Source organism: Thunnus maccoyii, chromosome 17 (assembly GCF_910596095.1).
Source record: "Thunnus maccoyii chromosome 17, fThuMac1.1, whole genome shotgun sequence".
Classification (NCBI taxonomy): domain Eukaryota; kingdom Metazoa; phylum Chordata; class Actinopteri; order Scombriformes; family Scombridae; genus Thunnus; species Thunnus maccoyii.
Window position 1 is genome coordinate 25,154,027 of NC_056549.1, and position 20,454 is coordinate 25,174,480.

At 52.5% G+C, this 20,454-nt stretch overlaps 33 non-coding genes across 33 annotated transcripts; 10 read left to right on the forward strand and 23 right to left on the reverse strand.

Annotated features, from left to right (window-relative positions):
* Positions 1 to 80: 80 nt before the first annotated feature.
* trnav-cac lies at positions 81 to 153 on the reverse strand. Its single transcript has one exon. It is a non-coding gene; the product is annotated as a tRNA-Val (tRNA).
* A 1,340-nt stretch (positions 154 to 1,493) lies between these two features.
* Positions 1,494 to 1,566, reverse strand: trnav-aac. Its single transcript has one exon. It is a non-coding gene; the product is annotated as a tRNA-Val (tRNA).
* A 288-nt stretch (positions 1,567 to 1,854) lies between these two features.
* On the reverse strand, positions 1,855 to 1,927 carry trnav-cac. The gene has a single exon. It is a non-coding gene; the product is annotated as a tRNA-Val (tRNA).
* Positions 1,928 to 2,851: 924 nt separating this feature from the next.
* trnad-guc lies at positions 2,852 to 2,923 on the forward strand. Its single transcript has one exon. It is a non-coding gene; the product is annotated as a tRNA-Asp (tRNA).
* Positions 2,924 to 3,267: 344 nt separating this feature from the next.
* On the reverse strand, positions 3,268 to 3,340 carry trnav-aac. The gene has a single exon. It is a non-coding gene; the product is annotated as a tRNA-Val (tRNA).
* Positions 3,341 to 3,627: 287 nt separating this feature from the next.
* On the reverse strand, positions 3,628 to 3,700 carry trnav-cac. Its single transcript has one exon. It is a non-coding gene; the product is annotated as a tRNA-Val (tRNA).
* Positions 3,701 to 4,624: 924 nt separating this feature from the next.
* Positions 4,625 to 4,696, forward strand: trnad-guc. The gene has a single exon. It is a non-coding gene; the product is annotated as a tRNA-Asp (tRNA).
* Positions 4,697 to 5,040: 344 nt separating this feature from the next.
* Positions 5,041 to 5,113, reverse strand: trnav-aac. The gene has a single exon. It is a non-coding gene; the product is annotated as a tRNA-Val (tRNA).
* Positions 5,114 to 5,400: 287 nt separating this feature from the next.
* trnav-cac lies at positions 5,401 to 5,473 on the reverse strand. Its single transcript has one exon. It is a non-coding gene; the product is annotated as a tRNA-Val (tRNA).
* Positions 5,474 to 6,397: 924 nt separating this feature from the next.
* Positions 6,398 to 6,469, forward strand: trnad-guc. The gene has a single exon. It is a non-coding gene; the product is annotated as a tRNA-Asp (tRNA).
* A 344-nt stretch (positions 6,470 to 6,813) lies between these two features.
* trnav-aac lies at positions 6,814 to 6,886 on the reverse strand. Its single transcript has one exon. It is a non-coding gene; the product is annotated as a tRNA-Val (tRNA).
* A 287-nt stretch (positions 6,887 to 7,173) lies between these two features.
* Positions 7,174 to 7,246, reverse strand: trnav-cac. Its single transcript has one exon. It is a non-coding gene; the product is annotated as a tRNA-Val (tRNA).
* A 924-nt stretch (positions 7,247 to 8,170) lies between these two features.
* Positions 8,171 to 8,242, forward strand: trnad-guc. The gene has a single exon. It is a non-coding gene; the product is annotated as a tRNA-Asp (tRNA).
* Positions 8,243 to 8,586: 344 nt separating this feature from the next.
* trnav-aac lies at positions 8,587 to 8,659 on the reverse strand. The gene has a single exon. It is a non-coding gene; the product is annotated as a tRNA-Val (tRNA).
* Positions 8,660 to 8,945: 286 nt separating this feature from the next.
* trnav-cac lies at positions 8,946 to 9,018 on the reverse strand. The gene has a single exon. It is a non-coding gene; the product is annotated as a tRNA-Val (tRNA).
* Positions 9,019 to 9,942: 924 nt separating this feature from the next.
* trnad-guc lies at positions 9,943 to 10,014 on the forward strand. The gene has a single exon. It is a non-coding gene; the product is annotated as a tRNA-Asp (tRNA).
* A 344-nt stretch (positions 10,015 to 10,358) lies between these two features.
* Positions 10,359 to 10,431, reverse strand: trnav-aac. The gene has a single exon. It is a non-coding gene; the product is annotated as a tRNA-Val (tRNA).
* A 286-nt stretch (positions 10,432 to 10,717) lies between these two features.
* trnav-cac lies at positions 10,718 to 10,790 on the reverse strand. Its single transcript has one exon. It is a non-coding gene; the product is annotated as a tRNA-Val (tRNA).
* A 924-nt stretch (positions 10,791 to 11,714) lies between these two features.
* On the forward strand, positions 11,715 to 11,786 carry trnad-guc. The gene has a single exon. It is a non-coding gene; the product is annotated as a tRNA-Asp (tRNA).
* Positions 11,787 to 12,130: 344 nt separating this feature from the next.
* Positions 12,131 to 12,203, reverse strand: trnav-aac. The gene has a single exon. It is a non-coding gene; the product is annotated as a tRNA-Val (tRNA).
* A 287-nt stretch (positions 12,204 to 12,490) lies between these two features.
* On the reverse strand, positions 12,491 to 12,563 carry trnav-cac. Its single transcript has one exon. It is a non-coding gene; the product is annotated as a tRNA-Val (tRNA).
* Positions 12,564 to 13,487: 924 nt separating this feature from the next.
* Positions 13,488 to 13,559, forward strand: trnad-guc. The gene has a single exon. It is a non-coding gene; the product is annotated as a tRNA-Asp (tRNA).
* Positions 13,560 to 13,903: 344 nt separating this feature from the next.
* trnav-aac lies at positions 13,904 to 13,976 on the reverse strand. Its single transcript has one exon. It is a non-coding gene; the product is annotated as a tRNA-Val (tRNA).
* A 287-nt stretch (positions 13,977 to 14,263) lies between these two features.
* trnav-cac lies at positions 14,264 to 14,336 on the reverse strand. The gene has a single exon. It is a non-coding gene; the product is annotated as a tRNA-Val (tRNA).
* A 924-nt stretch (positions 14,337 to 15,260) lies between these two features.
* Positions 15,261 to 15,332, forward strand: trnad-guc. Its single transcript has one exon. It is a non-coding gene; the product is annotated as a tRNA-Asp (tRNA).
* A 344-nt stretch (positions 15,333 to 15,676) lies between these two features.
* trnav-aac lies at positions 15,677 to 15,749 on the reverse strand. The gene has a single exon. It is a non-coding gene; the product is annotated as a tRNA-Val (tRNA).
* Positions 15,750 to 16,036: 287 nt separating this feature from the next.
* trnav-cac lies at positions 16,037 to 16,109 on the reverse strand. The gene has a single exon. It is a non-coding gene; the product is annotated as a tRNA-Val (tRNA).
* Positions 16,110 to 17,033: 924 nt separating this feature from the next.
* trnad-guc lies at positions 17,034 to 17,105 on the forward strand. Its single transcript has one exon. It is a non-coding gene; the product is annotated as a tRNA-Asp (tRNA).
* Positions 17,106 to 17,449: 344 nt separating this feature from the next.
* Positions 17,450 to 17,522, reverse strand: trnav-aac. The gene has a single exon. It is a non-coding gene; the product is annotated as a tRNA-Val (tRNA).
* Positions 17,523 to 17,809: 287 nt separating this feature from the next.
* Positions 17,810 to 17,882, reverse strand: trnav-cac. The gene has a single exon. It is a non-coding gene; the product is annotated as a tRNA-Val (tRNA).
* Positions 17,883 to 18,806: 924 nt separating this feature from the next.
* trnad-guc lies at positions 18,807 to 18,878 on the forward strand. Its single transcript has one exon. It is a non-coding gene; the product is annotated as a tRNA-Asp (tRNA).
* A 344-nt stretch (positions 18,879 to 19,222) lies between these two features.
* Positions 19,223 to 19,295, reverse strand: trnav-aac. The gene has a single exon. It is a non-coding gene; the product is annotated as a tRNA-Val (tRNA).
* Positions 19,296 to 19,582: 287 nt separating this feature from the next.
* Positions 19,583 to 19,655, reverse strand: trnav-cac. Its single transcript has one exon. It is a non-coding gene; the product is annotated as a tRNA-Val (tRNA).
* Positions 19,656 to 20,454: the final 799 nt, after the last annotated feature.

Consider the following 20,454-nt stretch of genomic DNA (forward strand, 5'->3'; position numbering starts at 1 on the left):
CTTTAAGTCTACGCGTCCTTCTCACTGCTAATATGAGACAGCACAGTTTGATTCAGTTACTCCGTGTGAACACAAAGAAGTGTTTCCGCCCGGTTTCGAACCGGGGACCTTTCGCGTGTGAGGCGAACGTGATAACCACTACACTACGGAAACTGTGAAAAAGGTGGGCCGCGGCCTCCGGGGCCAGTTAAAGCATTCGCGCACACTGACCTCCAGACGTGTCTTCCAATCGCTTGACCACATCCAGACATTTCAAATGCAGGACATCACTCGTGCGCGCAGCGTTAAGGATCGGTAAAAAGACAAAGGAAAGAAAAGGGTGATACAAAATCAGACGAGACAAGCACTCGTGCCGCGGCATTGGAGACATTTCAGTGAACCGTCAATGGAGACTGTCCTCAGAGAAGCGACAGAATCAGTCGTTTCGGCAGTAGCAAAACCCAGATGTAAATGTCAAAGCCTCAACTCTACAACTTTCACTCCGTTTTCTGCCACCATAGCTGCATGGCTGTACGGATGGCAGCGTGGGTCGGTACACCACTTTGGCCCAGACTTAAATATCTCAACGACTGTTGGGTGGATTGCAAGGAAATTGCAGTCCAGACATTCATCCCTGGTCCCCAGAGGATGAATCCTACTGACTCTGGTGATCCTCTTCACTTTTCCCCCAGTGCCACCGTGAGGTCGACATTTGTGGCCCAGAGTGAAGTATCTGGACAACCGTTAGATGGATTGCCGTGAGAGTTGGGACAGAGCTTCACGGTCCCCACAGGATGCGCTCTAAGCACTTTGGTCACCCTCTGACGTTTTCTCCAGCGCCAGCAGAAGCTGAGGATTTCACTTGTGATATATGTGAACACCTGCTTGATGGGTTGGCCCAAAATTTGGTATAGACATTCGTGGCTCCCGAGCGATGCGTTCCGATGGCTTCGGCGATCCTTTGCCTTCTCCCCTGGCGCCACCATGAGGTTGACATGCGACTTCTCCGTTCAAACATCTGGATGACCGCTGGAGCGTTCCCCGTAAAGGTGGGAACCGCCCCACCGGCCCGCTGACGTGCCGAGAGTGGTGCAGCCGTCCTCGTTAGTATAGTGGACAGTATCTCCGCCTGTCACGCGGAAGACCGCGGTTCGATTCCCCGACGGGGAGAGTTGACTTTTCTGCCAGCTGCCGATTGTTCACCGGGCCAGACAAAAGCAATACACCAGCAGCACCATGCGTGCTCCTCCTCCTGTCCAACAGAGCGATACGGCCAGGACATGGGCCTGCCGCGTTCCCGTGCAGAAATGAGAAAATCGGCTGGGCAGAAAGCATGACTGGAAGCGGTTATTAGACATGACTATGACGGTGACTCCTTTATCCCTCGTGCCTCCCTTAGCTCCATGCGGTTTTCTATGGTTTGACGCGGCGCTGCATACCGCCCAGTGTGCTGCTGGTGTGAATCTCCGTCGTTTGATTTTATTCACGACTCAGAGTGAGCATAAACAGAGGAGTGTTTCCGCCCGGTTTCGAACCGGGGACCTTTCGCGTGTTAGGCGAACGTGATAACCACTACACTACGGAAACTGTGAAAAGCTTGGCACCGTTCACGCGGGTGGCTCAAAGCACTTGACCCCCCCCCCCGACATGTCTTCAATTGCTTGAGCATATCCAAACATTTCAAATACAGGAGGTCGTCCTTGCTTTTGGGCAACGTCGAGGATGGTTTGAAAACAAACAAAAGCGACACAGAATAAGACATAACCAAGTTCTCCGCTGACATTGGAGCACCAAACTTTAAGTCTACGCGTCCTTCTCACTGCTAATATGAGACAGCACAGTTTGATTCAGTTACTCCGTGTGAACACAAAGAAGTGTTTCCGCCCGGTTTCGAACCGGGGACCTTTCGCGTGTGAGGCGAACTTGATAACCACTACACTACGGAAACTGTGAAAAAGGTGGGCCGCGGCCTCCGGGGCCAGTTAAAGCATTCGCGCACACTGACCTCCAGACGTGTCTTCCAATCGCTTGACCACATCCAGACATTTCAAATGCAGGACATCACTCGTGCGCGCAGCGTTAAGGATCGGTAAAAAGACAAAGGAAAGAAAAGGGTGATACAAAATCAGACGAGACAAGCACTCGTGCCGCGGCATTGGAGACATTTCAGTGAACCGTCAATGGAGACTGTCCTCAGAGAAGCGACAGAATCAGTCGTTTCGGCAGTAGCAAAACCCAGATGTAAATGTCAAAGCCTCAACTCTACAACTTTCACTCCGTTTTCTGCCACCATAGCTGCATGGCTGTACGGATGGCAGCGTGGGTCGGTACACCACTTTGGCCCAGACTTAAATATCTCAACGACTGTTGGGTGGATTGCAAGGAAATTGCAGTCCAGACATTCATCCCTGGTCCCCAGAGGATGAATCCTACTGACTCTGGTGATCCTCTTCACTTTTCCCCCAGTGCCACCGTGAGGTCGACATTTGTGGCCCAGAGTGAAGTATCTGGACAACCGTTAGATGGATTGCCGTGAGAGTTGGGACAGAGCTTCACGGTCCCCACAGGATGCGCTCTAAGCACTTTGGTCACCCTCTGACGTTTTCTCCAGCGCCAGCAGAAGCTGAGGATTTCACTTGTGATATATGTGAACACCTGCTTGATGGGTTGGCCCAAAATTTGGTATAGACATTCGTGGCTCCCGAGCGATGCGTTCCGATGGCTTCGGCGATCCTTTGCCTTCTCCCCTGGCGCCACCATGAGGTTGACATGCGACTTCTCCGTTCAAACATCTGGATGACCGCTGGAGCGTTCCCCGTAAAGGTGGGAACCGCCCCACCGGCCCGCTGACGTGCCGAGAGTGGTGCAGCCGTCCTCGTTAGTATAGTGGACAGTATCTCCGCCTGTCACGCGGAAGACCGGGGTTCGATTCCCCGACGGGGAGAGTTGACTTTTCTGCCAGCTGCCGATTGTTCACCGGGCCAGACAAAAGCAATACACCAGCAGCACCATGCGTGCTCCTCCTCCTGTCCAACAGAGCGATACGGCCAGGACATGGGCCTGCCGCGTTCCCGTGCAGAAATGAGAAAATCGGCTGGGCAGAAAGCATGACTGGAAGCGGTTATTAGACATGACTATGACGGTGACTCCTTTATCCCTCGTGCCTCCCTTAGCTCCATGCGGTTTTCTATGGTTTGACGCGGCGCTGCATACCGCCCAGTGTGCTGCTGGTGTGAATCTCCGTCGTTTGATTTTATTCACGACTCAGAGTGAGCATAAACAGAGGAGTGTTTCCGCCCGGTTTCGAACCGGGGACCTTTCGCGTGTTAGGCGAACGTGATAACCACTACACTACGGAAACTGTGAAAAGCTTGGCACCGTTCACGCGGGTGGCTCAAAGCACTTGACCCCCCCCCCGACATGTCTTCAATTGCTTGAGCATATCCAAACATTTCAAATACAGGAGGTCGTCCTTGCTTTTGGGCAACGTCGAGGATGGTTTGAAAACAAACAAAAGCGACACAAAATAAGACATAACCAAGTTCTCCGCTGACATTGGAGCACCAAACTTTAAGTCTACGCGTCCTTCTCACTGCTAATATGAGACAGCACAGTTTGATTCAGTTACTCCGTGTGAACACAAAGAAGTGTTTCCGCCCGGTTTCGAACCGGGGACCTTTCGCGTGTGAGGCGAACGTGATAACCACTACACTACGGAAACTGTGAAAAAGGTGGGCCGCGGCCTCCGGGGCCACTTAAAGCATTCGTGCACACTGACCTCCAGACGTGTCTTCCAATCGCTTGACCACATCCAGACATTTCAAATGCAGGACATCACTCGTGCGCGCAGCGTTAAGGATCGGTAAAAAGACAAAGGAAAGAAAAGGGTGATACAAAATCAGACGAGACAAGCACTCGTGCCGCGGCATTGGAGACATTTCAGTGAACCGTCAATGGAGACTGTCCTCAGAGAAGCGACAGAATCAGTCGTTTCGGCAGTAGCAAAACCCAGATGTAAATGTCAAGGCCTCAACTCTACAACTTTCACTCCGTTTTCTGCCACCATAGCTGCATGGCTGTACGGATGGCAGCGTGGGTCGGTACACCACTTTGGCCCAGACTTAAATATCTCAACGACTGTTGGGTGGATTGCAAGGAAATTGAAGTCCAGACATTCATCCCTGGTCCCCAGAGGATGAATCCTACTGTCTCTGGTGATCCTCTTCACTTTTCCCCCAGTGCCACCGTGAGGTCGACATTTGTGGCCCAGAGTGAAGTATCTGGACAACCGTTAGATGGATTGCCGTGAGAGTTGGGACAGAGCTTCACGGTCCCCACAGGATGCTTTCTAAGCACTTTGGTCACCCTCTGACGTTTTCTCCAGCGCCAGCAGAAGCTGAGGATTTCACTTGTGATATATGTGAACACCTGCTTGATGGGTTGGCCCAAAATTTGGTACAGACATTCGTGGCTCCCGAGCGATGCGTTCCGATGGCTTCGGCGATCCTTTGCCTTCTCCCCTGGCGCCACCATGAGGTTGACATGCGACTTCTCCGTTCAAACATCTGGATGACCGCTGGAGCGTTCCCCGTAAAGGTGGGAACCGCCCCACCGGCCCGCTGACGTGCCGAGAGTGGTGCAGCCGTCCTCGTTAGTATAGTGGACAGTATCTCCGCCTGTCACGCGGAAGACCGGGGTTCGATTCCCCGACGGGGAGAGTTGACTTTTCTGCCAGCTGCCGATTGTTCACCGGGCCAGACAAAAGCAATACACCAGCAGCACCATGCGTGCTCCTCCTCCTGTCCAACAGAGCGATACGGCCAGGACATGGGCCTGCCGCGTTCCCGTGCAGAAATGAGAAAATCGGCTGGGCAGAAAGCATGACTGGAAGCGGTTATTAGACATGACTATGACGGTGACTCCTTTATCCCTCGTGCCTCCCTTAGCTCCATGCGGTTTTCTATGGTTTGACGCGGCGCTGCATACCGCCCAGTGTGCTGCTGGTGTGAATCTCCGTCGTTTGATTTTATTCACGACTCAGAGTGAGCATAAACAGAGGAGTGTTTCCGCCCGGTTTCGAACCGGGGACCTTTCGCGTGTTAGGCGAACGTGATAACCACTACACTACGGAAACTGTGAAAAGCTTGGCACCGTTCACGCGGGTGGCTCAAAGCACTTGACCCCCCCCCCGACATGTCTTCAATTGCTTGAGCATATCCAAACATTTCAAATACAGGAGGTCGTCCTTGCTTTTGGGCAACGTCGAGGATGGTTTGAAAACAAACAAAAGCGACACAGAATAAGACATAACCAAGTTCTCCGCTGACATTGGAGCACCAAACTTTAAGTCTACGCGTCCTTCTCACTGCTAATATGAGACAGCACAGTTTGATTCAGTTACTCCGTGTGAACACAAAGAAGTGTTTCCGCCCGGTTTCGAACCGGGGACCTTTCGCGTGTGAGGCGAACGTGATAACCACTACACTACGGAAACTGTGAAAAAGGTGGGCCGCGGCCTCCGGGGCCAGTTAAAGCATTCGCGCACACTGACCTCCAGACGTGTCTTCCAATCGCTTGACCACATCCAGACATTTCAAATGCAGGACATCACTCGTGCGCGCAGAGTTAAGGATCGGTAAAAAGACAAAGGAAAGAAAAGGGTGATACAAAATCAGACGAGACAAGCACTCGTGCCGCGGCATTGGAGACATTTCAGTGAACCGTCAATGGAGACTGTCCTCAGAGAAGCGACAGAATCAGTCGTTTCGGCAGTAGCAAAACCCAGATGTAAATGTCAAGGCCTCAACTCTACAACTTTCACTCCGTTTTCTGCCACCATAGCTGCATGGCTGTACGGATGGCAGCGTGGGTCGGTACACCACTTTGGCCCAGACTTAAATATCTCAACGACTGTTGGGTGGATTGCAAGGAAATTGCAGTCCAGACATTCATCCCTGGTCCCCAGAGGATGAATCCTACTGACTCTGGTGATCCTCTTCACTTTTCCCCCAGTGCCACCGTGAGGTCGACATTTGTGGCCCAGAGTGAAGTATCTGGACAACCGTTAGATGGATTGCCGTGAGAGTTGGGACAGAGCTTCACGGTCCCCACAGGATGCGCTCTAAGCACTTTGGTCACCCTCTGACGTTTTCTCCAGCGCCAGCAGAAGCTGAGGATTTCACTTGTGATATATGTGAACACCTGCTTGATGGGTTGGCCCAAAATTTGGTATAGACATTCGTGGCTCCCGAGCGATGCGTTCCGATGGCTTCGGCGATCCTTTGCCTTCTCCCCTGGCGCCACCATGAGGTTGACATGCGACTTCTCCGTTCAAACATCTGGATGACCGCTGGAGCGTTCCCCGTAAAGGTGGGAACCGCCCCACCGGCCCGCTGACGTGCCGAGAGTGGTGCAGCCGTCCTCGTTAGTATAGTGGACAGTATCTCCGCCTGTCACGCGGAAGACCGGGGTTCGATTCCCCGACGGGGAGAGTTGACTTTTCTGCCAGCTGCCGATTGTTCACCGGGCCAGACAAAAGCAATACACCAGCAGCACCATGCGTGCTCCTCCTCCTGTCCAACAGAGCGATACGGCCAGGACATGGGCCTGCCGCGTTCCCGTGCAGAAATGAGAAAATCGGCTGGGCAGAAAGCATGACTGGAAGCGGTTATTAGACATGACTATGACGGTGACTCCTTTATCCCTCGTGCCTCCCTTAGCTCCATGCGGTTTTCTATGGTTTGACGCGGCGCTGCATACCGCCCAGTGTGCTGCTGGTGTGAATCTCCGTCGTTTGATTTTATTCACGACTCAGAGTGAGCATAAACAGAGGAGTGTTTCCGCCCGGTTTCGAACCGGGGACCTTTCGCGTGTTAGGCGAACGTGATAACCACTACACTACGGAAACTGTGAAAAGCTTGGCACCGTTCACGCGGGTGGCTCAAAGCACTTGACCCCCCCCCCGACATGTCTTCAATTGCTTGAGCATATCCAAACATTTCAAATACAGGAGGTCGTCCTTGCTTTTGGGCAACGTCGAGGATGGTTTGAAAACAAACAAAAGCGACACAGAATAAGACATAACCAAGTTCTCCGCTGACATTGGAGCACCAAACTTTAAGTCTACGCGTCCTTCTCACTGCTAATATGAGACAGCACAGTTTGATTCAGTTACTCCGTGTGAACACAAAGAAGTGTTTCCGCCCGGTTTCGAACCGGGGACCTTTCGCGTGTGAGGCGAACGTGATAACCACTACACTACGGAAACTGTGAAAAAGGTGGGCCGCGGCCTCCGGGGCCACTTAAAGCATTCGTGCACACTGACCTCCAGACGTGTCTTCCAATCGCTTGACCACATCCAGACATTTCAAATGCAGGACATCACTCGTGCGCGCAGCGTTAAGGATCGGTAAAAAGACAAAGGAAAGAAAAGGGTGATACAAAATCAGACGAGACAAGCACTCGTGCCGCGGCATTGGAGACATTTCAGTGAACCGTCAATGGAGACTGTCCTCAGAGAAGCGACAGAATCAGTCGTTTCGGCAGTAGCAAAACCCAGATGTAAATGTCAAGGCCTCAACTCTACAACTTTCACTCCGTTTTCTGCCACGATAGCTGCATGGCTGTACGGATGGCAGCGTGGGTCGGTACACCACTTTGGCCCAGACTTAAATATCTCAACGACTGTTGGGTGGATTGCAAGGAAATTGAAGTCCAGACATTCATCCCTGGTCCCCAGAGGATGAATCCTACTGTCTCTGGTGATCCTCTTCACTTTTCCCCCAGTGCCACCGTGAGGTCGACATTTGTGGCCCAGAGTGAAGTATCTGGACAACCGTTAGATGGATTGCCGTGAGAGTTGGGACAGAGCTTCACGGTCCCCACAGGATGCTTTCTAAGCACTTTGGTCACCCTCTGACGTTTTCTCCAGCGCCAGCAGAAGCTGAGGATTTCACTTGTGATATATGTGAACACCTGCTTGATGGGTTGGCCCAAAATTTGGTACAGACATTCGTGGCTCCCGAGCGATGCGTTCCGATGGCTTCGGCGATCCTTTGCCTTCTCCCCTGGCGCCACCATGAGGTTGACATGCGACTTCTCCGTTCAAACATCTGGATGACCGCTGGAGCGTTCCCCGTAAAGGTGGGAACCGCCCCACCGGCCCGCTGACGTGCCGAGAGTGGTGCAGCCGTCCTCGTTAGTATAGTGGACAGTATCTCCGCCTGTCACGCGGAAGACCGGGGTTCGATTCCCCGACGGGGAGAGTTGACTTTTCTGCCAGCTGCCGATTGTTCACCGGGCCAGACAAAAGCAATACACCAGCAGCACCATACGTGCTCCTCCTCCTGTCCAACAGAGCGATACGGCCAGGACATGGGCCTGCCGCGTTCCCGTGCAGAAATGAGAAAATCGGCTGGGCAGAAAGCATGACTGGAAGCGGTTATTAGACATGACTATGACGGTGACTCCTTTATCCCTCGTGCCTCCCTTAGCTCCATGCGGTTTTCTATGGTTTGACGCGGCGCTGCATACCGCCCAGTGTGCTGCTGGTGTGAATCTCCGTCGTTTGATTTTATTCACGACTCAGAGTGAGCATAAACAGAGGAGTGTTTCCGCCCGGTTTCGAACCGGGGACCTTTCGCGTGTTAGGCGAACGTGATAACCACTACACTACGGAAACTGTGAAAAGCTTGGCACCGTTCACGCGGGTGGCTCAAAGCACTTGCCCCCCCCCCGACATGTCTTCAATTGCTTGAGCATATCCAAACATTTCAAATACAGGAGGTCGTCCTTGCTTTTGGGCAACGTCGAGGATGGTTTGAAAACAAACAAAAGCGACACAGAATAAGACATAACCAAGTTCTCCGCTGACATTGGAGCACCAAACTTTAAGTCTACGCGTCCTTCTCACTGCTAATATGAGACAGCACAGTTTGATTCAGTTACTCCGTGTGAACACAAAGAAGTGTTTCCGCCCGGTTTCGAACCGGGGACCTTTCGCGTGTGAGGCGAACGTGATAACCACTACACTACGGAAACTGTGAAAAAGGTGGGCCGCGGCCTCCGGGGCCAGTTAAAGCATTCGCGCACACTGACCTCCAGACGTGTCTTCCAATCGCTTGACCACATCCAGACATTTCAAATGCAGGACATCACTCGTGCGCGCAGAGTTAAGGATCGGTAAAAAGACAAAGGAAAGAAAAGGGTGATACAAAATCAGACGAGACAAGCACTCGTGCCGCGGCATTGGAGACATTTCAGTGAACCGTCAATGGAGACTGTCCTCAGAGAAGCGACAGAATCAGTCGTTTCGGCAGTAGCAAAACCCAGATGTAAATGTCAAGGCCTCAACTCTACAACTTTCACTCCGTTTTCTGCCACCATAGCTGCATGGCTGTACGGATGGCAGCGTGGGTCGGTACACCACTTTGGCCCAGACTTAAATATCTCAACGACTGTTGGGTGGATTGCAAGGAAATTGCAGTCCAGACATTCATCCCTGGTCCCCAGAGGATGAATCCTACTGACTCTGGTGATCCTCTTCACTTTTCCCCCAGTGCCACCGTGAGGTCGACATTTGTGGCCCAGAGTGAAGTATCTGGACAACCGTTAGATGGATTGCCGTGAGAGTTGGGACAGAGCTTCACGGTCCCCACAGGATGCGCTCTAAGCACTTTGGTCACCCTCTGACGTTTTCTCCAGCGCCAGCAGAAGCTGAGGATTTCACTTGTGATATATGTGAACACCTGCTTGATGGGTTGGCCCAAAATTTGGTATAGACATTCGTGGCTCCCGAGCGATGCGTTCCGATGGCTTCGGCGATCCTTTGCCTTCTCCCCTGGCGCCACCATGAGGTTGACATGCGACTTCTCCGTTCAAACATCTGGATGACCGCTGGAGCGTTCCCCGTAAAGGTGGGAACCGCCCCACCGGCCCGCTGACGTGCCGAGAGTGGTGCAGCCGTCCTCGTTAGTATAGTGGACAGTATCTCCGCCTGTCACGCGGAAGACCGGGGTTCGATTCCCCGACGGGGAGAGTTGACTTTTCTGCCAGCTGCCGATTGTTCACCGGGCCAGACAAAAGCAATACACCAGCAGCACCATGCGTGCTCCTCCTCCTGTCCAACAGAGCGATACGGCCAGGACATGGGCCTGCCGCGTTCCCGTGCAGAAATGAGAAAATCGGCTGGGCAGAAAGCATGACTGGAAGCGGTTATTAGACATGACTATGACGGTGACTCCTTTATCCCTCGTGCCTCCCTTAGCTCCATGCGGTTTTCTATGGTTTGACGCGGCGCTGCATACCGCCCAGTGTGCTGCTGGTGTGAATCTCCGTCGTTTGATTTTATTCACGACTCAGAGTGAGCATAAACAGAGGAGTGTTTCCGCCCGGTTTCGAACCGGGGACCTTTCGCGTGTTAGGCGAACGTGATAACCACTACACTACGGAAACTGTGAAAAGCTTGGCACCGTTCACGCGGGTGGCTCAAAGCACTTGACCCCCCCCCGACATGTCTTCAATTGCTTGAGCATATCCAAACATTTCAAATACAGGAGGTCGTCCTTGCTTTTGGGCAACGTCGAGGATGGTTTGAAAACAAACAAAAGCGACACAGAATAAGACATAACCAAGTTCTCCGCTGACATTGGAGCACCAAACTTTAAGTCTACGCGTCCTTCTCACTGCTAATATGAGACAGCACAGTTTGATTCAGTTACTCCGTGTGAACACAAAGAAGTGTTTCCGCCCGGTTTCGAACCGGGGACCTTTCGCGTGTGAGGCGAACGTGATAACCACTACACTACGGAAACTGTGAAAAAGGTGGGCCGCGGCCTCCGGGGCCAGTTAAAGCATTCGCGCACACTGACCTCCAGACGTGTCTTCCAATCGCTTGACCACATCCAGACATTTCAAATGCAGGACATCACTCGTGCGCGCAGAGTTAAGGATCGGTAAAAAGACAAAGGAAAGAAAAGGGTGATACAAAATCAGACGAGACAAGCACTCGTGCCGCGGCATTGGAGACATTTCAGTGAACCGTCAATGGAGACTGTCCTCAGAGAAGCGACAGAATCAGTCGTTTCGGCAGTAGCAAAACCCAGATGTAAATGTCAAGGCCTCAACTCTACAACTTTCACTCCGTTTTCTGCCACCATAGCTGCATGGCTGTACGGATGGCAGCGTGGGTCGGTACACCACTTTGGCCCAGACTTAAATATCTCAACGATTGTTGGGTGGATTGCAAGGAAATTGCAGTCCAGACATTCATCCCTGGTCCCCAGAGGATGAATCCTACTGACTCTGGTGATCCTCTTCACTTTTCCCCCAGTGCCACCGTGAGGTCGACATTTGTGGCCCAGAGTGAAGTATCTGGACAACCGTTAGATGGATTGCCGTGAGAGTTGGGACAGAGCTTCACGGTCCCCACAGGATGCGCTCTAAGCACTTTGGTCACCCTCTGACGTTTTCTCCAGCGCCAGCAGAAGCTGAGGATTTCACTTGTGATATATGTGAACACCTGCTTGATGGGTTGGCCCAAAATTTGGTATAGACATTCGTGGCTCCCGAGCGATGCGTTCCGATGGCTTCGGCGATCCTTTGCCTTCTCCCCTGGCGCCACCATGAGGTTGACATGCGACTTCTCCGTTCAAACATCTGGATGACCGCTGGAGCGTTCCCCGTAAAGGTGGGAACCGCCCCACCGGCCCGCTGACGTGCCGAGAGTGGTGCAGCCGTCCTCGTTAGTATAGTGGACAGTATCTCCGCCTGTCACGCGGAAGACCGGGGTTCGATTCCCCGACGGGGAGAGTTGACTTTTCTGCCAGCTGCCGATTGTTCACCGGGCCAGACAAAAGCAATACACCAGCAGCACCATGCGTGCTCCTCCTCCTGTCCAACAGAGCGATACGGCCAGGACATGGGCCTGCCGCGTTCCCGTGCAGAAATGAGAAAATCGGCTGGGCAGAAAGCATGACTGGAAGCGGTTATTAGACATGACTATGACGGTGACTCCTTTATCCCTCGTGCCTCCCTTAGCTCCATGCGGTTTTCTATGGTTTGACGCGGCGCTGCATACCGCCCAGTGTGCTGCTGGTGTGAATCTCCGTCGTTTGATTTTATTCACGACTCAGAGTGAGCATAAACAGAGGAGTGTTTCCGCCCGGTTTCGAACCGGGGACCTTTCGCGTGTTAGGCGAACGTGATAACCACTACACTACGGAAACTGTGAAAAGCTTGGCACCGTTCACGCGGGTGGCTCAAAGCACTTGACCCCCCCCCCGACATGTCTTCAATTGCTTGAGCATATCCAAACATTTCAAATACAGGAGGTCGTCCTTGCTTTTGGGCAACGTCGAGGATGGTTTGAAAACAAACAAAGGCGACACAGAATAAGACATAACCAAGTTCTCCGCTGACATTGGAGCACCAAACTTTAAGTCTACGCGTCCTTCTCACTGCTAATATGAGACAGCACAGTTTGATTCAGTTACTCCGTGTGAACACAAAGAAGTGTTTCCGCCCGGTTTCGAACCGGGGACCTTTCGCGTGTGAGGCGAACGTGATAACCACTACACTACGGAAACTGTGAAAAAGGTGGGCCGCGGCCTCCGGGGCCAGTTAAAGCATTCGCGCACACTGACCTCCAGACGTGTCTTCCAATCGCTTGACCACATCCAGACATTTCAAATGCAGGACATCACTCGTGCGCGCAGCGTTAAGGATCGGTAAAAAGACAAAGGAAAGAAAAGGGTGATACAAAATCAGACGAGACAAGCACTCGTGCCGCGGCATTGGAGACATTTCAGTGAACCGTCAATGGAGACTGTCCTCAGAGAAGCGACAGAATCAGTCGTTTCGGCAGTAGCAAAACCCAGATGTAAATGTCAAGGCCTCAACTCTACAACTTTCACTCCGTTTTCTGCCACCATAACTGCATGGCTGTACGGATGGCAGCGTGGGTCGGTACACCACTTTGGCCCAGACTTAAATATCTCAACGACTGTTGGGTGGATTGCAAGGAAATTGCAGTCCAGACATTCATCCCTGGTCCCCAGAGGATGAATCCTACTGACTCTGGTGATCCTCTTCACTTTTCCCCCAGTGCCACCGTGAGGTCGACATTTGTGGCCCAGAGTGAAGTATCTGGACAACCGTTAGATGGATTGCCGTGAGAGTTGGGACAGAGCTTCACGGTCCCCACAGGATGCGCTCTAAGCACTTTGGTCACCCTCTGACGTTTTCTCCAGCGCCAGCAGAAGCTGAGGATTTCACTTGTGATATATGTGAACACCTGCTTGATGGGTTGGCCCAAAATTTGGTATAGACATTCGTGGCTCCCGAGCGATGCGTTCCGATGGCTTCGGCGATCCTTTGCCTTCTCCCCTGGCGCCACCATGAGGTTGACATGCGACTTCTCCGTTCAAACATCTGGATGACCGCTGGAGCGTTCCCCGTAAAGGTGGGAACCGCCCCACCGGCCCGCTGACGTGCCGAGAGTGGTGCAGCCGTCCTCGTTAGTATAGTGGACAGTATCTCCGCCTGTCACGCGGAAGACCGGGGTTCGATTCCCCGACGGGGAGAGTTGACTTTTCTGCCAGCTGCCGATTGTTCACCGGGCCAGACAAAAGCAATACACCAGCAGCACCATCCGTGCTCCTCCTCCTGTCCAACAGAGCGATACGGCCAGGACATGGGCCTGCCGCGTTCCCGTGCAGAAATGAGAAAATCGGCTGGGCAGAAAGCATGACTGGAAGCGGTTATTAGACATGACTATGACGGTGACTCCTTTATCCCTCGTGCCTCCCTTAGCTCCATGCGGTTTTCTATGGTTTGACGCGGCGCTGCATACCGCCCAGTGTGCTGCTGGTGTGAATCTCCGTCGTTTGATTTTATTCACGACTCAGAGTGAGCATAAACAGAGGAGTGTTTCCGCCCGGTTTCGAACCGGGGACCTTTCGCGTGTTAGGCGAACGTGATAACCACTACACTACGGAAACTGTGAAAAGCTTGGCACCGTTCACGCGGGTGGCTCAAAGCACTTGACCCCCCCCCCGACATGTCTTCAATTGCTTGAGCATATCCAAACATTTCAAATACAGGAGGTCGTCCTTGCTTTTGGGCAACGTCGAGGATGGTTTGAAAACAAACAAAAGCGACACAGAATAAGACATAACCAAGTTCTCCGCTGACATTGGAGCACCAAACTTTAAGTCTACGCGTCCTTCTCACTGCTAATATGAGACAGCACAGTTTGATTCAGTTACTCCGTGTGAACACAAAGAAGTGTTTCCGCCCGGTTTCGAACCGGGGACCTTTCGCGTGTGAGGCGAACGTGATAACCACTACACTACAGAAACTGTGAAAAAGGTGGGCCGCGGCCTCCGGGGCCAGTTAAAGCATTCGCGCACACTGACCTCCAGACGTGTCTTCCAATCGCTTGACCACATCCAGACATTTCAAATGCAGGACATCACTCGTGCGCGCAGCGTTAAGGATCGGTAAAAAGACAAAGGAAAGAAAAGGGTGATACAAAATCAGACGAGACAAGCACTCGTGCCGCGGCATTGGAGACATTTCAGTGAACCGTCAATGGAGACTGTCCTCAGAGAAGCGACAGAATCAGTCGTTTCGGCAGTAGCAAAACCCAGATGTAAATGTCAAGGCCTCAACTCTACAACTTTCACTCCGTTTTCTGCCACCATAACTGCATGGCTGTACGGATGGCAGCGTGGGTCGGTACACCACTTTGGCCCAGACTTAAATATCTCAACGACTGTTGGGTGGATTGCAAGGAAATTGCAGTCCAGACATTCATCCCTGGTCCCCAGAGGATGAATCCTACTGACTCTGGTGATCCTCTTCACTTTTCCCCCAGTGCCACCGTGAGGTCGACATTTGTGGCCCAGAGTGAAGTATCTGGACAACCGTTAGATGGATTGCCGTGAGAGTTGGGACAGAGCTTCACGGTCCCCACAGGATGCGTTCTAAGCACTTTGGTCACCCTCTGACGTTTTCTCCAGCGCCAGCAGAAGCTGAGGATTTCACTTGTGATATATGTGAACACCTGCTTGATGGGTTGGCCCAAAATTTGGTATAGACATTCGTGGCTCCCGAGCGATGCGTTCCGATGGCTTCGGCGATCCTTTGCCTTCTCCCCTGGCGCCACCATGAGGTTGACATGCGACTTCTCCGTTCAAACATCTGGATGACCGCTGGAGCGTTCCCCGTAAAGGTGGGAACCGCCCCACCGGCCCGCTGACGTGCCGAGAGTGGTGCAGCCGTCCTCGTTAGTATAGTGGACAGTATCTCCGCCTGTCACGCGGAAGACCGGGGTTCGATTCCCCGACGGGGAGAGTTGACTTTTCTGCCAGCTGCCGATTGTTCACCGGGCCAGACAAAAGCAATACACCAGCAGCACCATGCGTGCTCCTCCTCCTGTCCAACAGAGCGATACGGCCAGGACATGGGCCTGCCGCGTTCCCGTGCAGAAATGAGAAAATCGGCTGGGCAGAAAGCATGACTGGAAGCGGTTATTAGACATGACTATGACGGTGACTCCTTTATCCCTCGTGCCTCCCTTAGCTCCATGCGGTTTTCTATGGTTTGACGCGGCGCTGCATACCGCCCAGTGTGCTGCTGGTGTGAATCTCCGTCGTTTGATTTTATTCACGACTCAGAGTGAGCATAAACAGAGGAGTGTTTCCGCCCGGTTTCGAACCGGGGACCTTTCGCGTGTTAGGCGAACGTGATAACCACTACACTACGGAAACTGTGAAAAGCTTGGCACCGTTCACGCGGGTGGCTCAAAGCACTTGACCCCCCCCCCGACATGTCTTCAATTGCTTGAGCATATCCAAACATTTCAAATACAGGAGGTCGTCCTTGCTTTTGGGCAACGTCGAGGATGGTTTGAAAACAAACAAAAGCGACACAGAATAAGACATAACCAAGTTCTCCGCTGACATTGGAGCACCAAACTTTAAGTCTACGCGTCCTTCTCACTGCTAATATGAGACAGCACAGTTTGATTCAGTTACTCCGTGTGAACACAAAGAAGTGTTTCCGCCCGGTTTCGAACCGGGGACCTTTCGCGTGTGAGGCGAACGTGATAACCACTACACTACGGAAACTGTGAAAAAGGTGGGCCGCGGCCTCCGGGGCCAGTTAAAGCATTCGCGCACACTGACCTCCAGACGTGTCTTCCAATCGCTTGACCACATCCAGACATTTCAAATGCAGGACATCACTCGTGCGCGCAGCGTTAAGGATCGGTAAAAAGACAAAGGAAAGAAAAGGGTGATACAAAATCAGACGAGACAAGCACTCGTGCCGCGGCATTGGAGACATTTCAGTGAACCGTCAATGGAGACTGTCCTCAGAGAAGCGACAGAATCAGTCGTTTCGGCAGTAGCAAAACCCAGATGTAAATGTCAAGGCCTCAACTCTACAACTTTCACTCCGTTTTCTGCCACCATAACTGCATGGCTGTACGGATGGCAGCGTGGGTCGGTACACCACTTTGGCCCAGACTTAAATATCTCAACGACTGTTGGGTGGATTGCAAGGAAATTGCAGTCCAGACATTCATCCCTGGTCCCCAGAGGATGAATCCTACTGACTCTGGTGATCCTCTTCACTTTTCCCCCAGTGCCACCGTGAGGTCGACATTTGTGGCCCAGAGTGAAGTATCTGGACAACCGTTAGATGGATTGCCGTGAGAGTTGGGACAGAGCTTCACGGTCCCCACAGGATGCGCTCTAAGCACTTTGGTCACCCTCTGACGTTTTCTCCAGCGCCAGCAGAAGCTGAGGATTTCACTTGTGATATATGTGAACACCTGCTTGATGGGTTGGCCCAAAATTTGGTATAGACATTCGTGGCTCCCGAGCGATGCGTTCCGATGGCTTCGGCGATCCTTTGCCTTCTCCCCTGGCGCCACCATGAGGTTGACATGCGACTTCTCCGTTCAAACATCTGGATGACCGCTGGAGCGTTCCCCGTAAAGGTGGGAACCGCCCCACCGGCCCGCTGACGTGCCGAGAGTGGTGCAGCCGTCCTCGTTAGTATAGTGGACAGTATCTCCGCCTGTCACGCGGAAGACCGGGGTTCGATTCCCCGACGGGGAGAGTTGACTTTTCTGCCAGCTGCCGATTGTTCACCGGGCCAGACAAAAGCAATACACCAGCAGCACCATGCGTGCTCCTCCTCCTGTCCAACAGAGCGATACGGCCAGGACATGGGCCTGCCGCGTTCCCGTGCAGAAATGAGAAAATCGGCTGGGCAGAAAGCATGACTGGAAGCGGTTATTAGACATGACTATGACGGTGACTCCTTTATCCCTCGTGCCTCCCTTAGCTCCATGCGGTTTTCTATGGTTTGACGCGGCGCTGCATACCGCCCAGTGTGCTGCTGGTGTGAATCTCCGTCGTTTGATTTTATTCACGACTCAGAGTGAGCATAAACAGAGGAGTGTTTCCGCCCGGTTTCGAACCGGGGACCTTTCGCGTGTTAGGCGAACGTGATAACCACTACACTACGGAAACTGTGAAAAGCTTGGCACCGTTCACGCGGGTGGCTCAAAGCACTTGACTCCCCCCCCGACATGTCTTCAATTGCTTGAGCATATCCAAACATTTCAAATACAGGAGGTCGTCCTTGCTTTTGGGCAACGTCGAGGATGGTTTGAAAACAAACAAAAGCGACACAGAATAAGACATAACCAAGTTCTCCGCTGACATTGGAGCACCAAACTTTAAGTCTACGCGTCCTTCTCACTGCTAATATGAGACAGCACAGTTTGATTCAGTTACTCCGTGTGAACACAAAGAAGTGTTTCCGCCCGGTTTCGAACCGGGGACCTTTCGCGTGTGAGGCGAACGTGATAACCACTACACTACGGAAACTGTGAAAAAGGTGGGCCGCGGCCTCCGGGGCCAGTTAAAGCATTCGCGCACACTGACCTCCAGACGTGTCTTCCAATCGCTTGACCACATCCAGACATTTCAAATGCAGGACATCACTCGTGCGCGCAGCGTTAAGGATCGGTAAAAAGACAAAGGAAAGAAAAGGGTGATACAAAATCAGACGAGACAAGCACTCGTGCCGCGGCATTGGAGACATTTCAGTGAACCGTCAATGGAGACTGTCCTCAGAGAAGCGACAGAATCAGTCGTTTCGGCAGTAGCAAAACCCAGATGTAAATGTCAAGGCCTCAACTCTACAACTTTCACTCCGTTTTCTGCCACCATAACTGCATGGCTGTACGGATGGCAGCGTGGGTCGGTACACCACTTTGGCCCAGACTTAAATATCTCAACGACTGTTGGGTGGATTGCAAGGAAATTGCAGTCCAGACATTCATCCCTGGTCCCCAGAGGATGAATCCTACTGACTCTGGTGATCCTCTTCACTTTTCCCCCAGTGCCACCGTGAGGTCGACATTTGTGGCCCAGAGTGAAGTATCTGGACAACCGTTAGATGGATTGCCGTGAGAGTTGGGACAGAGCTTCACGGTCCCCACAGGATGCGCTCTAAGCACTTTGGTCACCCTCTGACGTTTTCTCCAGCGCCAGCAGAAGCTGAGGATTTCACTTGTGATATATGTGAACACCTGCTTGATGGGTTGGCCCAAAATTTGGTATAGACATTCGTGGCTCCCGAGCGATGCGTTCCGATGGCTTCGGCGATCCTTTGCCTTCTCCCCTGGCGCCACCATGAGGTTGACATGCGACTTCTCCGTTCAAACATCTGGATGACCGCTGGAGCGTTCCCCGTAAAGGTGGGAACCGCCCCACCGGCCCGCTGACGTGCCGAGAGTGGTGCAGCCGTCCTCGTTAGTATAGTGGACAGTATCTCCGCCTGTCACGCGGAAGACCGGGGTTCGATTCCCCGACGGGGAGAGTTGACTTTTCTGCCAGCTGCCGATTGTTCACCGGGCCAGACAAAAGCAATACACCAGCAGCACCATGCGTGCTCCTCCTCCTGTCCAACAGAGCGATACGGCCAGGACATGGGCCTGCCGCGTTCCCGTGCAGAAATGAGAAAATCGGCTGGGCAGAAAGCATGACTGGAAGCGGTTATTAGACATGACTATGACGGTGACTCCTTTATCCCTCGTGCCTCCCTTAGCTCCATGCGGTTTTCTATGGTTTGACGCGGCGCTGCATACCGCCCAGTGTGCTGCTGGTGTGAATCTCCGTCGTTTGATTTTATTCACGACTCAGAGTGAGCATAAACAGAGGAGTGTTTCCGCCCGGTTTCGAACCGGGGACCTTTCGCGTGTTAGGCGAACGTGATAACCACTACACTACGGAAACTGTGAAAAGCTTGGCACCGTTCACGCGGGTGGCTCAAAGCACTTGACCCCCCCCCCGACATGTCTTCAATTGCTTGAGCATATCCAAACATTTCAAATACAGGAGGTCGTCCTTGCTTTTGGGCAACGTCGAGGATGGTTTGAAAACAAACAAAAGCGACACAGAATAAGACATAACCAAGTTCTCCGCTGACATTGGAGCACCAAACTTTAAGTCTACGCGTCCTTCTCACTGCTAATATGAGACAGCACAGTTTGATTCAGTTACTCCGTGTGAACACAAAGAAGTGTTTCCGCCCGGTTTCGAACCGGGGACCTTTCGCGTGTGAGGCGAACGTGATAACCACTACACTACGGAAACTGTGAAAAAGGTGGGCCGCGGCCTCCGGGGCCAGTTAAAGCATTCGCGCACACTGACCTCCAGACGTGTCTTCCAATCGCTTGACCACATCCAGACATTTCAAATGCAGGACATCACTCGTGTGCGCAGCGTTAAGGATCGGTAAAAAGACAAAGGAAAGAAAAGGGTGATACAAAATCAGACGAGACAAGCACTCGTGCCGCGGCATTGGAGACATTTCAGTGAACCGTCAATGGAGACTGTCCTCAGAGAAGCGACAGAATCAGTCGTTTCGGCAGTAGCAAAACCCAGATGTAAATGTCAAAGCCTCAACTCTACAACTTTCACTCCGTTTTCTGCCACCATAGCTGCATGGCTGTACGGATGGCAGCGTGGGTCGGTACACCACTTTGGCCCAGACTTAAATATCTCAACGACTGTTGGGTGGATTGCAAGGAAATTGCAGTCCAGACATTCATCCCTGGTCCCCAGAGGATGAATCCTACTGACTGTGGTGATCCTCTTCACTTTTCCCCCAGTGCCACCGTGAGGTCGACATTTGTGGCCCAGAGTGAAGTATCTGGACAACCGTTAGATGGATTGCCGTGAGAGTTGGGACAGAGCTTCACGGTCCCCACAGGATGCGCTCTAAGCACTTTGGTCACCCTCTGACGTTTTCTCCAGCGCCAGCAGAAGCTGAGGATTTCACTTGTGATATATGTGAACACCTGCTTGATGGGTTGGCCCAAAATTTGGTATAGACATTCGTGGCTCCCGAGCGATGCGTTCCGATGGCTTCGGCGATCCTTTGCCTTCTCCC